This window comes from Rhincodon typus, chromosome 33 (genome assembly GCF_021869965.1).
Source record: "Rhincodon typus isolate 14 chromosome 33, sRhiTyp1.1, whole genome shotgun sequence".
Taxonomy (NCBI): Eukaryota; Metazoa; Chordata; class Chondrichthyes; order Orectolobiformes; family Rhincodontidae; genus Rhincodon; species Rhincodon typus.
The window spans coordinates 8,230,631-8,245,410 of NC_063364.1; the positions used below are offsets into that span (position 1 = coordinate 8,230,631).

Below are 14,780 nucleotides of genomic sequence, written 5' to 3' on the forward strand. Positions count from 1 at the left end.
GCCTGCTTTCTGGGACCTTGCTGTGTACAGATTGGCTGCTGTGTTTTCTAGAACAGTGGTTACATTTTGTAGAGCATTTAATTGGCTGGATGGTACCTTGGGATATCTTGAGAATGTGAAAGGAGATCTATCAATGAGAATTCTTACTTTAGTTCTTTCACCCACTTATTTGTCAAAGAACTTACAAAATGCTTCAGTGCTGTTGTGGAAGCCATGAGTATGAATGATCCATAATAGATAGAAACACAGAGATAGGAGCAGGAGTGGGCCATTCAGCCCTTCGAGCCTGCACCACCATTCTCTACGATCATAGCTGAACATCCAACTCAGTCCTCTGTTCCTGCTTTTTCCCTCATACCCTGTGATCCCTTCAACCCTAAGAACTGTATCTAACTCCTTCTTGAAAATATTCAGTGTTTTAGCCTCAACTGCTTTCTGTGGCATAGAATTCCACAGGCTAGCCACTCTCTGGTTGACAAAATTTCTCCTCATCTCGGTCCTAAATGACTAATTTAAACTGTGACCCCTTGTTCTGGACTCTCCAGTCATTAGGAACATCCTTCCTGCATTTACATTGTCCAGTCCTGTTAGAAATTTATAGATTTCTGTGAGATTCCCCCTTATTTTTCTAAATTCCAGTGAACATAGTCCTAACTGATCCAGCATCTCTTCATACATCAGTCCTGCCATGCCAGAAATCAGGCTCGTTAAACCTTCATTGCACTTCCTCCATCACCAGAACATCCTTCCTCAGATGAAGAAAACCAAAACCACACACAATATTCCAGGTGTGGTCTCACCAAGGCCATGTACAATTGAGGCAAGACATCCTTGCTCCTGTACTCAAATCATCTCACTTCAAAGGCCCACATACTATTTACCTTCTCCGCCGCCTGCTACACCTGAAATGCTTACCTTCAGTGAGTGTTGTACAAGGACACCCAAGTCTCAGTGCACGTCCCCCTTTCTCAATCCATCACCATTCAGACAATAATCTGCCTCCATGATTTTGCTACCAAAGTGGATAACCTCCCATTATACATTATACTTCATCTGCCATGCATTTGCCCCCTCGCTCAACTTATCCAAGTCATTCTGCAGCATCTCTGCATCCTTCTCCCAGTTTACCCTCCTGTCCAGCCTTTTGATTTCTGCTAAGTTGGAGATATCACACGAAGTTCCCTCATCTAAATCATGAATATATATTGTGATTAGCTGGGGTCCTAGCATTGATCCCTGTGATAACCCACTGGTCACTGTCTGTCACTCAGTTAAAATCACATTTATCCCTATTCTTTGTTTCCTCTGTCTGCCAGCCATACCCCTATCCATGTCAGCACACTATCCCAATCCCATGTGCTTTAATTTTAAATGCTAATCCCTTATGTGCCACCTTGTCAAAAGCCTTCTGAAAATAAAAGTAAAGCACATCCACCAGCTTCCCCTTATCAACTCTATGAGTTACATCTTTGAAAAATTCCAGTAGATTTAGCAAGCACGATTTCCCTTTTTAAATCCATGCTAGCTATGTCTGATCTTGTCACTATTTTCCAAGTGCTGTGCCATTAAATTTCTGATAAACGGTAGCATTTTCTCCACAGCCAATATCAGACTCAGCAGTCTATAATTCTCTGTTTTCTTTCTATATCCTTTTTTAAACAGCGAGGTTCTATTAGCTACCCTCCAATTCATAGGGTTTCAGAGTCTGTAAAAACTTGGAAGATGATCACCAATGCATTCACCATTTCTAGAGCCACTCCTAACTATTCTGGGATGTAAATAATTGGGGAAATCCATCAGTCTTTAATCCCATCACTTTTCTCAACATCATTTCCCTACTGATTTCCTTTAGTTCTTCCCTTCACTGGACACTGTGCTCTCTTTGTGAACACAATGCCAAAATATGTATTAAGTTGAAATTGCTGGAAAAGCTCAGCAAGCCTGGCAACATCTGTGGAGAGAAATCAAAGTTAACGTTTTGGGTCCAGTGACCCTTCCTCGGAATGGGAGTGAAGAAGGGCCATCAGACCTGAAACATTAACTCTGATTTCTCTTCACAGATGCTGCCAGATCTGCTGGGCTTTTCCATCAATTTCTGTTTTTGTTTCTGATCTCTAGCATCTGCTGTTCTTTTGGTTTTTATTATGTGTTTAATTGGTCTGCCATCTTTTTGTTCCCCATTCTAACTGACATCTGAACATAATTATCCTAATTGCAGTTGAGTCGGGCACAATGTTCACATTTGAGATAGTAAGAACTGCCGATGCTGGAGTCAGAGATAACACAGTGTGGAGCTAGAGGAATGCAGCAGGTCAGGCAGCATCACAGGAGGAGGAAAGTTGACATTTCAGGTCAGGACCTTTCTTCAGAAAAACTGAAGAAGGGTCCTGACCCGAAACGTCAACTTTCCTGCACCTCTGATGCTGCCTGGCCTGCTATGTTCTTCCAGCTCCATGCTGTGTTATTTACATTCGCATTTGATATTGTTTTCAACAGAAATTGTTGATTTCTAATATTTATTGGCGAATCCCACTAATACTGTATCAGAGATAGTAGGAACTGCAGATGCTGGAGAATCTGAGATAACGAGGTATAGAGCTGGATGAACACAGCAGGCCAAGCAGCATCAGAGGAGCAGGAAGGCTGACGTTTCGGGCCTAGAATACTGTATCATTCCATTCCTCACTCTGTCAGTGAGAATTTACACAAGGATTTACATCAAAAGCTTACTGTAGTCCTAGGATATGACTACGAATAGTCCGAGAGGTGTAAATGTGACTGGAAAGTGTATCTTTCAGAATATCAAGCTTGGTGCATTCAGTAATTGACATCAAGCGGTGTAATGTCGATACCTTAATTGGCTGTGGTTTATGGGAGTAGCATTAGACCACCGACTGTCGCATAACTTAACGAAGGATTGATTTCAAGATTGCAGACAAGGCTTTAAGATTTATTGTATTGCTTTGAAGCAACAAGAGAACAATACATGTGAGCCAATCTGAGTAAGAGTACCTGGTATTTAAAACAGTCCTGATGATGAATTGCACACTGCTAGATTCTTTGTTTTTTATACATTGCAAATGCATTCAGTGCTGTTTGAATAAATTAAGAGTTCAGTGATGGAAGGAATAATATCAGATGAATATGTCTGTGTGCGAATTGCATTTTTTGTTTTGCGAAGGCATTGAATAAAATTGTCCTTGCAGCAAGGATTATAGTGACAAAGCAGCTGTAGTTTACGGTAGCTCCAGACCCATTAATGTTCCTCTGGGATTCACCAATGGAAAACCGCTGGCAGACTATATAGCAAGACCCTCAGTCAGTAATTTCCTCTGTGCCTAGGTACATCCCCTTCTCAGTCCTTGCTCTTAGTGGCGCTCGTATTCATCAGACACTACAAGCTCGGCTCCAGCTCCGCCAGCTTTCGGTAAGAGTGCACTCCCTGAACTGTCGGCTATGACCGGGAATGTTGTCGGTGTTAAAATGGGCTTGAATGCTGGTTCATTGTCGTGGCTCAGACAGATTGGGGCTTTGCTAGAACCTTTTGGGTACCATGGCGATAGATTGGATCACCTACTGCTGTAGTAAGGTGCTGTAACCATGGTGAGAGCAGGGTTCCAGCAACTGCTAACGATTGATGAGCAGGGTTTCTGTCATCCTGTCAGCATGTGGATACGATCAGGCTGCTTTCATTAATAACTCAGCATTATACAGTATGGGTCTGCAACTGCTCCAAGTGAAGTTGGATAACAGTGATGCACAACCCCTGTTAGAATTGTGATGGAAAACCGCCTGTTAAATGTAAGTACCCTGCACTGCTAACGGGCTGTATTGTAAGTCTGGAGAGAGGAAAATCAGCTGCACATTTTATTTTCTTTCTCTCATTCCACAGCATTTTGATTTCAGAAACAGTTCAGGAGAATAAACAACACTAACTCCAGCATTTTCTTTTGCTTGTCATTGTGACCAGTTACTTGTCAGATATTTTCAAAGAAATCATTGTTCTTTTGGTGCCTTGTTTTCTCAATTTGATTTGTAAGACAAATTAGAAGCAAATGGAGAAGCCATAGCCAGTTAGTTCTTCAGACTGGCCAGGCAGTGGCGTCAGTGTGGCTGGAACAAGAGAACTTAGGCTGTGATGAGCTGAGACAATTTGTCTGTCCTCCTCTTTCTTGTTTCATTTTGCCCTGATTATCTTTCCCCAACAAAGCTTAAAATAAACAAGAGGAAGTGAAAGGGCAAGTTTTTTTTGTCCTTTGTGTCCTTGAAACAATGGCTTGCTTTGAGGCAAATAGCGTAAGTGCATTTAAGAGGAAGCTAGGTCAGTATGTAAGGCAGAAAGGAATAGGAGATACTCCGCAGATTAGATGAGATAAAGGAAGGGAGCTCAATGTGGAGCATAAAAAGTGAACGTAGAATTCTTGGGCTGAATCACCATTTGTTTCATGCTGCAAATTCTTCGTACCATATTCTGAAAATATCAGTTATATTTTTCAGCCACGCTGAATAGCTCATGTTAAAGTTCTGAGGCAGGGTCATTGGACCTGAAACGTTAACTCTGACTTTTTTCCTCACAGATGCTGCCAGACCTGCTGAGCTTTTCCAGCAACTTCTGTTTTTATTCCTGATTTACAGCATCCACAGTTCTTTCTATTTTTATTCTGAATAGTTTATGTTAAGATTGTAGCTTGTATATTTAATTATTGTATGGTTTGTGGGATAAGCTACAAGTGTTAAATCATTGTTGAAAATGTGTAAGGCAACATATCTTTCAGACATTCCACACTAATGGTGTTGTTGTGTCACCATAGTCTTACCAGACCACTGAGCTGCTGTCTCATTAGAGAGAGATGACTGGTGCTGGTTTAACCTGTGGGCTACCATACTGCAGGTGAGGTTGAGAAGAGGAGCCCTTCATGGTGACCTCATGCCAGTGATGGGAATTGAGCCCACATTGATGGTATCATACCGCTTTACAAATCAACTGTGCAGCCAACTGAGCTAAACCAATCCCCTAGTTGGTGTTAGTGTGTTTGAAGCTACAAGAAACAGTTTAGGAGACAGAAGGCCTTGGACAATTGAGAGCTGTGACAAGGGTGGAAACTCCAGCATTAATTACGTTTTGTGAATTGAGTCTCTGACAGTTGAGGTTGATCAACTTGTATCACGCATTGGAGCAAGTTATTGTGCAACAAACAATTGGAGCCGAGTTCACAAACCACTTCCTCATTTCGGTTATTAAATTAGTTCGACACTCACACAAATTAGGTGGCACAGAGCAGTGCTGTCAATTCAACTTGGTTAAACAGTCACTTGTATTAAAATAGAACTTGCTGGAGAAACTCAGCAGCTCTGGCAGCATTTGTGGAGAGAGAAGCAGAGCTAATGTTTCAAGTCTAATACGACTCTCCTTTGTCTTTGTGTGCAATTGGTAATGGCCATTTATTAAACACTCATTACTTCAAGCATGGTGTCAGGAATGGAGCAGCTGAAAATCTGTGGATTTTCTGAGCTGTAAGACAGCCAATTCGAGAAAGAGACAACAAGGAGGAAGTTAAAAACTAAAGTGCAGTTTGGATAATTGAATTACCGGATGAGTCAATATAGCTGTGACTTTTCCACCCCCTACTGCTGTGGAAATGAAAAGATATATGAGACAGAATTGGAATTTTTTTTCAGTCTCAGGGACAAAAATTTGAAATAGCAACAAAATTAGTTTTCAAAACCAGAGCAAGTAAGAGTACCAAACCTGCAATCCATGCTGGGGAAAGAATGCTTTAATACAACCTAGATCTCACTAAGGAGCAGAAAAAAGGCAGGCATAATAGATTTTACAGACTTTGAAGGCACACTTTGAACAATATTAATGTCACTTATGAGTGGTATCTGTTCAACATCAGAAATCGAAGGAAGAAGCAAATATTGATCAGTACGTGACATCTAGCTGAATCCTGTGCATTTGGCCAACTGCAAATAACCTCATCTGAAGTATCCTTGTCTTAGATATAAAGTATTCTGTAATGAGAGCACATCAGCTGAGAGAAGAGAAAAGCTACTGACATATGCAGAAGTTCTGAGATTGTCAATCACCAACTAAAATATATTAATAGGAGAATAGACAATGTTTTGCTTTAACTGGAGAGACAAAGACAATGTATTGAGAAAAATAATGGAAAAAGTATTTGCAGAAGGACCAAAGCTGGATGATAGGGTATAAATATTGCAGATAACATTACACAAAAGAAAGGAACATATGCCCAGTGTGGGAAAGTAGTGTGCTAACTGCAGGAAACTAAATGGCATTGCATGCAAGCTACAAAGAAGCAAAACAAGTTTATAAAGGCAACTGCTGGAGAGAGACTAACTGATGATTCTGATGAATCACATTACGCCATAACAAGGGTTAGCTTAGTCAGGTTTAAAGGTGATTCGTGGTTTGTGATTGTTAGAATGATGATTGCAGAAGGAGGGCAAGAAGTGTCAAATGCTTTGTGCAAAATCGTGAACTTTGCAGACCTGTGCAAAGTCACTCAAGATGGTGGCCCAAGAATGAGAGTCCACAAAGATAAGGTTGAGGTGAAGTGCTGGAATAATACTCATCTGAAGAGGACAGTTGAAGCTGAGAGCCCAAATCAGTGGGAAGAATGCAGATCTAGAGGGCCAGGTAGCATTAATTAAACAAAATCCAATCATCTCAGCTGAAGCAAGTCTGAAGCTTCAGCTAGTAACCCTAAATGAAAAGATTTGCACTGCCACAAGGCCACTAAGTCATTGACTGCTGAACAGATAGTTGAAGATTACAATGTAGGTTTTTGCACGTCGTGGATATCTTTCTGGTTTTTATCATGTCAAAGTAGATGAGAGTTTGAGACCAGCTCAGTAACTGCCGAGGAGACAGGAAGTGCAGTCTGAATGACAGGATGGAAGAGCTGGAAAAGAGAGTGTAATCTAGAGTCTGGATTAGCAGCATGATTGCTGTGGAAAAAAACCTGGAAAACTTAAGAGTGTACATCAATCCAAAGAATCTCAATCTCTCTTTAAAGAGATCATAGAATCCCTACAGTGTGGAAACAGGTCCTTTGGCCCAACAAGTCCACACTGACCCTTGGAGCATCCCACCCAGACCCATCCCCCTATAACCCACCTAATCCACACATCCCTGAACACTACAGGCAATTTAACATGGCCAATCTACCTAGCCTGCACATCTTTGGACTGTGGGAGGAAACCGGAGCACCCGGAGGAAACCCACGCAGACACGGGGAGAATATGCAAACTCCACACAGACAGTCGCCCAAGGGTGGAATCGAACCTGGGTCCCTGGCTGTGAGACAGCAGTGGTAATCACTGAGCCACCCACCGTGTTGCCCCCTATTGTCACTACCCCACTCCATTATTCAAAGCAAAATGCTTTACTATCTTTGATGTGAAAGATGGTTACTGGCAAGAGAGGCTGGGCTGAAAGCAGTGGTTTTCTAACAACAATCTGTGTGAGATACAGATGGTTGCCCCTGCTGTTTGGCATTTTGACTAGTCTGGAAGAGTATCAGCCGGGATGAAACCATTCTGGATAATTTATTAACTCATGGATATGGAGGCACAGTGAAAGGAGCCAACATAGACTATGATCAGAACCTAATACAACAGCTAGAAAGAGAGCTCACCAGAGAACTTGAATCTGAATCAGAGCAAGGGAAAGATGTAATTGTGGATGACAGAAGTCAGGTATTTAGATTACATTCTGACAGCAAAAAGGACTTTACACGAATCCTGAAAAGGTGATAGCCGTACTGGAGATGTAGCAACCAACTGTGCAAAGCCGTGCAACTATTTGTTGGATTCATGAACATCCACCCTTTTTGAACTGATCTCCTTCAGTGACAGTGGCAGAGCAGCTGGTGTGGTGTAGTGGCATCGACAGACTGACTCAGGCAGGATGTTGCTGTAGGTTTAATTAAAATTTAATTCATTTTGCCCTCGAGTTCCTCAGTGGATGCGCCTGAGTCTGAATTCCCTCATCGAATAGGGAGAGGATGAATGTCATGCAGTTCTTGAAATTTAGAAATATGCTCCCAGCTGAGCCTGATTGTATTGTTGGATGTTAAATCAGTGATAGTGCAAATTGCAAGCCCAAATGCTTCTCTCTACTAGGAGCTTAATAATTTGAGAAGTTTTTTTTCTGGAACGTCTAATCAGTTTATTCTTTCAGGACTGAACAATAGAAGATTAATACCAGGCATTTATTGTGTAACATGTATAAATTTCATTAATCAGGAGTGTTTTGTCACAGTGGTTTGGGATCTGGCATTATCAAGGTTAGAGAGTTGACTACAGTGCTGCAGTCCCATCTTTACTGTATATGTTCCCTATGAAGACAACTCCCACAGGCAGACTAGATTGCAGAGATACCTTGGCAGTCACAAGTCTAAGGGTATGAAGCAATGTCTCACTTTCTGTTCACATTTTGATTCTGCAGTCATTGTGGAGCCCTCTGTTCTCCTCAGATTCTCTCATTTGTCTTCAACGATGTTCAGACTTGCATCTATATCTGACATTGACAAGGATTTTAACCACTGTTGCCCATTGAGAATGGTGCATGGAAGTGTCTTAAATTAATTCAGGTACATTTACCGATCTCGGCATAGCTTCAGTCTCACCCACAGGATTTCAGGATAAAATTTGAGACTTGCATTTATGTATCACTTTTCATATCCTCATGATATCTCAAAGATACAGCCAGCAAAGCTCTTTCAATGTGTAGTCACTGTTATAACGTTATAATGGGCAGCACAGTGGCTCAATAGTTAGCAATCCTGCTTCACAGCACCAGGGACCTGCGTTCAATTCCAGCGTCAGAGGACTGTCTGTGTGGAGTTTGCACATTCTCCCCGTGTGTGGGTTTGTGTGTGGGTTTCCTCCGGGCACTCCAGTTTCCTCCCACAGTCCAAAGATGTGCAGGCTAGCTGGATTGGCCATGCTAAATTGCCCGTAGTGTCTGGGGATTTGCAAGCTGGGTGGATTAGCCGTGGGAAATGAAGGGGGATAGGGATGGGGGACTGGGTGTGGGTCTGGGTGGGATGCTGTTTGGAAGGTCAGTGTGGACTTGTTGGGCTGGATGGTGCAGGGATTCTATGATAATGTAGGGAAGACAGCAGCCAGTAAGCTCTCATTAATGGCAATGTGATAATGACCATATAAATCTGTTTTAGCTATGTTGGTTGAGAGATAAGTACAGGCCTGAACACTTGGACGAACGCTCTGCCATTCTTTAAAATAGTACTGTTGGATCCTATGGTCCCAGCTGAGAGAGAAGATGCAGCCATAGGTTACCAACTTGCTCAAATGTGGCACCTCAGACAGTGCAGGCCTCCCTCAGTACTGTACTCAAGGTGCAGCCTCTCAATGTGTCCTAGTTTCTGCAGTGGGGACTGAATTCACAACCTTCTGACTCAGAGATGAGAGTTATTCCCCAGTGAGCAACACGCAGCAGGCAGACTTGAGCAAATTACAGGATGAGTAGCAGCATAGTAAAATGAGTAAGCAGCTCCATCTTCTCAAGGCTACATCCTTTATCAGTCTGTGATTCACATGAATAAAAAACAGGAGAGATTGAGGAGATTGAGCTTGTATTCTCTGGAGTTTGGAAAAGTGAGAGGTGACCACATTGGAATATCCAAAATTCTTACAGGTCTAAACAGGAAGGATGTTTCCACTGTGGGGAGGGATGGCTAGTAATAAGGGACACAGTCTCGGAATATGGGGTAGTCCATTTAGATCTGAGATGAGGAGAAATCTCTTCACATAGAGCTTTGGAATTCTTTACCTCAGAGGGCTGTGGAGACTGAATCACTAAGCATGTTCAAGACAGAAACTGAGAGATTTCTAGAGGTGAAAGATTGACCAATCGGTGTTGACTTGCCTGGTTTGAAGTTAATCAGTTAAATATGATTGACAGTTAACAGTTCCGGCCGAACCATGGATGAACCAGTCAACACTGTATCTCACACAGGGTAAATAGTTAGTTCCTTTATAAAGTTGGTTTTCTTGCGTTTCAGTCTGGATCTGTGCAAGAGTAAAAGCTTTGCCTTCATGTTTCTTTTTAACAATGTTTAAGTTTTTTCCTACCAAGCAATTATAAATATGGGGAACAGTCCAGGAAAATGGCAGTGAGACAGAAAAGTAGCCATGAACTAATGAAACGGTGAAGCAGATTCGAGGGGTTGAGTGTTTCCTCAATTCCCTGTTTCTGTAACATTAGTTAAATGTGCAGTGTGCAGTATATCCGTCACCTCAAGGGTTATTGAAGCACAATGAGTGGAGTATGAGAGGAAACTGTTTATACCTTTAGCTTCTAATGGATGGGAGGGACTTAATCATTTATGAATGAAATGGAGCCAAACCAACCAGAAACTTTTAATTCTATTACAATTAAGGGATATTAAATGAAGCATATTGTGGTGAACTGGTGAACTCTATGTTACTTACTTTAATAATGTGCTCGATTGGCCTACAGTGCTGGGTATATCAGTGACTGTATTAAATGGCTGTAGTATTACCTTTTGAGATAGTAAGAACTGCCGATGCTGGAGTCAGAGATAACATAGTGTGGATCTGGAGGAGCATAGCTTGCCAGGCAACATCAGAGGAGCAGGAAAGCTGACGTTTCGAGTCAGGACCCTTCTTCAGAAATTCTGATATTACCTTTTGTTACTTTTGAGACTGGACTAGCCAGCTCTGGTTGGACATATTCCTGGACGTTCCATTACAATGACTTCAAGCACCCCATCCCAACAATACACCATCCACCATTTCCAATGCCATAAAGGGTTCAAAATATGAGGGAGAAAAGTAAGCTATTTTTTCAAAGCCTCTAGGATATTATCTGACAGGAAATTAATCTTTAATATCGAGAAACTTCAGGATAATCCTCTGTCGAGTATCTTCTTTGAATCTCACTGAAGGAGGCCTTTGGATTATTGTGCCTGTTCCAACTCTATGAAGAGTCTGAATAATCCCACTCCATCACTCTTTCCCCATTTCCCTCCAATTTCTTTCTTATTTCAAATTTCTTAATGCAATGAAAACAGTGAATTATTTTACACAGTGATTTTAATTGCAACTCGCCTGGTGAAAACATGTCAGTTTCCCCAGATCCTTACCAGTACTGAAGCCAGGTTCTGATTTTGACCTTCAGGCTCAAAGGATAGCTACCCAGGGCTGGTGAGGTCCTTTTTAGTGTGGACATCTTGAGTCCTGATGACATCTTGGTTCCTGGCTGTAGTAATGTCCTGAGTAGATAGCGATAGTACCTTTCACACCAGGCTGAAGAAGATGGGGACCAGAAGGAGAAGAGAAAGATGAATTTTAAACATTTTTATTTAACTTTCCTTATGTGACTGGGGTGCAGAAAAGTTCTTTTGGTCTTCGTAAGGAAAGCTCAGGTCTCTCCTGCTGCAATCTTTTGGGGATAGTACAGCGTTATTTGAAAGAGAGTTCCAGTTGTAGTGAAGGAATGATGATATATTTCCAATTCAGAATGATGTGTGACATGGAGTAGAAGTTGTGGTTTTCCCATGCTGCCCTTGTCTTTCAAGGTGCAGATACATGGAAGTTGAAAGGTGCTGTTAATGAAATGTGTAAATGTGTATTTTTGACCAGAGAAGTCTGAGTAGTTCCTAAGGTGATCTTTGCCAGACTGGTGCTTACACCTGACCTGGACTGTTCTCTCTTTGGTTCTCTCTATTCCAGTGCCACACTGTATGGATTTGCATCCAGTTTGCCCTTCTAGGAATTTAGGTTCTGCTAACTCACAAGAACCCACGCTAAAGTGGGTTGTTTTGCATCTGTAGAAAAGTTCAGTTCTTTAAAATGTAATGTCTTCAGAGCAGTACTTGTGCCAATTGAATGCAAGGTAATCTTTTATATATCATAGTTAGGGAGGCCTTTCCACCTCCCAGCACATGCCAAAAGTGCCCAGAAAATTTTGGCAACATTTTATATGTTTAGCATTAGGCTTAACTATCAACACTTGAGAAGCCAGATGGTCCTCTGATCTTGTGGGTCACCAACCTCTCCGTCCTCTTCAAAGTACAGATCATCTCCAGCAATGGCTTCCCTCTTACCACCCTCCACTCCATGACCTGTGGGGTCCTCTAAGGATCCAGTTAAACTTTGGAAAGACAGAAGTCTTTTGTTTACAGCGACCCACCACAGACTCCATCAGCATGTCATTTATTCCATTGACATCCCCATTGATGTCTCATGTGAATCAGACAGTTTGAAACTTCTGTGTCGACACTGATCTTCCAACTCCACATTTTCACTATCTCAAAGTCTTTCCGCTCTTGGACTCTGCATGTACCTTTGTTAATCCACACTCAACTATTCCAACACTCCCCTTGTTGACCTCTCATCCATTATTGGCACAGCAGCTCAGTGGTTAGCACTGCTGCCTCATAGCACTAGGGACCTGGGTTCAATTCCATCCTTGGGTGACTGTCTGTGTGGAGTTTGTACGTTCTCCCCACGTCTGCATGGGTTTCCTCCCACAGTCCAAAGATGTGCAGATTAGGTGGATTGGCCATGTTAACATGTCCATAGTGTGTAGGCTAGGTAGATTAGACACAGGGAATGTGGGGTTACAGGGATTGGGTAGGTAGGTGTGTGGTCAGGGTGGGATACCTTTTGGCGGGCCAGTGTGTTCTCGATGAGCTGGAAGGCCTGCTTCCACACTCTATGATTCTATGATCCTTGGTGAACTTCAGCTGATCCAGAGATTTGCTGTCCATACGAAGCCTGTTCACATCAGCTTGTGTGCTCATTAATTCACAGTGACTCCCTATTGCCCCCACTTTCAATTCCATATTTTCATCTTTGTATTCAAATCCCTCCCTGAGCTTTCTTCTCCTATCTCTGTGACCTCTTCGAGCACCGCAACTCAGTGTTCTGCCAATTGTGAACTCCTGTAACCCTTTCCCTTTGCTGTCTCATTGGCAGCCATTGTTCCAGCTGCCTTGGCCACTGTCACTGGAGTTGTCTCCCAATGAACTCTGCTTCCCTTCTTTTAAACGCTGTGTTAAACTCAGCTCTCTAACCAAACTTCAGTCACCCAACTCATATTTGTTTCACCCTGCTGATGGTGAATGTTTGACTACTTTCTTATGAAGCGCTGTGGGACATTTGCCTATGGTGAAGGTATGGGGATATGGTGGAGATTATTGGTGAAACTTGTGGTGGTGCTGGTGATCATACTTGTCCCTAAGTGTTTCAAAGCACCTCTATTTAACTCTGTCTCTCCTTCATCACAGCATTAATAGCACATCCACCCCGTCTTCTGGCTCGGTTTTTGTCCCTCCAGTCTGTACAATTCCTGCCAGCCCTGCAGTGCCTAGTGCTCTACCTGTCACCTAGGACCCAGGCTTTCAGGCCTTGGACTCCCCAGTCCAATATTTCCACCCTTCCTGCACCAAGAGAGGACAGCAAAGGCAGAAACAGGACAATCATTAAGGGAATTTCAGACCTTAGATTGATAGATTTTTGTTTGGCACGGCTTTTAAGAGCAATAGAACAAAGGCAGGCTGATTAAGTTACATGGTCAAATTGAATGTTAGATCAGGCTTGAAAGGTGAAATAGCTTCTTCCTATTCCTCTGACTGACATCATTAGACATTCACTAATGTGTGTGTGTCCTTTATAAATTATATCTGGCTTCCTATAAGAACAGATCTCTATAAAGTTGACTCTATTGGCCATGTTTCCCGCATAGTTACAGTGACTCATTTTAATTCAATCATCTCGGGAGGAGCTAATGCTTATGTCCTCATTTTCCTTACAATGCTCTGTGTAGAAGTTATTGGCATCTTCAGATCTTTTGCTACCCTATGGGATTTCAGAATCGCAGTCACTACAAAAATGTTTATTTAATGAGTGCTGACCTGTTTACAGTCTGCTATTTGTCTGTTCCTAACATTGTGTCTCCAAGCACTCTACATCTCCCAATTAGCGTTCTGAACTTTCTCTTAATGTGTGTGGGAGAAGAGTAAATTATACTTAATCGGTCTGTAAAGATTATCATTACCCTGAAAGGAAAGAACTCGGCCAATTCATTATTCCTTTGAGACAACGTGAAAGAAACAATGAGAGTCACTTCAGGACAGCATTGCGAGCAGCTCTGGAAGATGTCGAGTTGCCTCTTCTTGCAGATTGCTTTCTTTAGTGATCCGGTGATGGTGATCCATTATCAATAACTGTGAGCACCAAGGTTCAAAATGGGATTTCTGTCAATAAAATAGCTTCAACAGTTTTGAACTTCTGTCAGATCAATAAGATATTTAAAATAGATGAGGCTTGAAATGCATTCAGATAGGAAGGAGGATGGGACAGTAAATAGAGACAAATATGGTGGCATTGTTGCCATATCAGTGGCCAGACAGAACCGCCTGGTGGACAACTTATGGTCACCAGATAGTCAACAGTTGAATGGCATGTGTACAGTTTAGTGTACAGTGTACACTATGTGTTGACCATGTGGTGATCACAAGTTGTCCAACAGGTAGTTCTGCCTGGCCTTAGATATGGCAACAATGCTTCCATTTCAGTCACGTGCCCTAACTTTAGTGGGCTTGTCCGCTACCCCACAACACAACACACACTCATACAGTCACACCAACACACAGTCATACACACACACACTCACTCACAACCAAACACACACTCACACAGCCACACACACTCACTCACTCACACCCACACACACTCACTCACACCTACACACATACTCA

At 42.3% G+C, this 14,780-nt stretch overlaps 1 protein-coding gene across 4 annotated transcripts in view; it reads left to right on the top strand.

The window, feature by feature from the left end:
• The window catches only part of sema4ba (sema domain, immunoglobulin domain (Ig), transmembrane domain (TM) and short cytoplasmic domain, (semaphorin) 4Ba), a 480,563-nt gene that overhangs the window by 272,295 nt on the left and 193,488 nt on the right, over positions 1 to 14,780 (top strand). The window contains exon 1 of one of the 4 annotated variants that reach the window (XM_048615827.1): positions 3,342 to 3,427. The exons of the other annotated variants lie outside the window; for them this stretch is intronic. The gene's annotated coding sequence lies outside the window, so the exon portion shown is untranslated. Of the gene's footprint in view, positions 1 to 3,341; positions 3,428 to 14,780 lie in introns of those variants that run through there. 4 annotated transcript variants of the gene reach the window in all.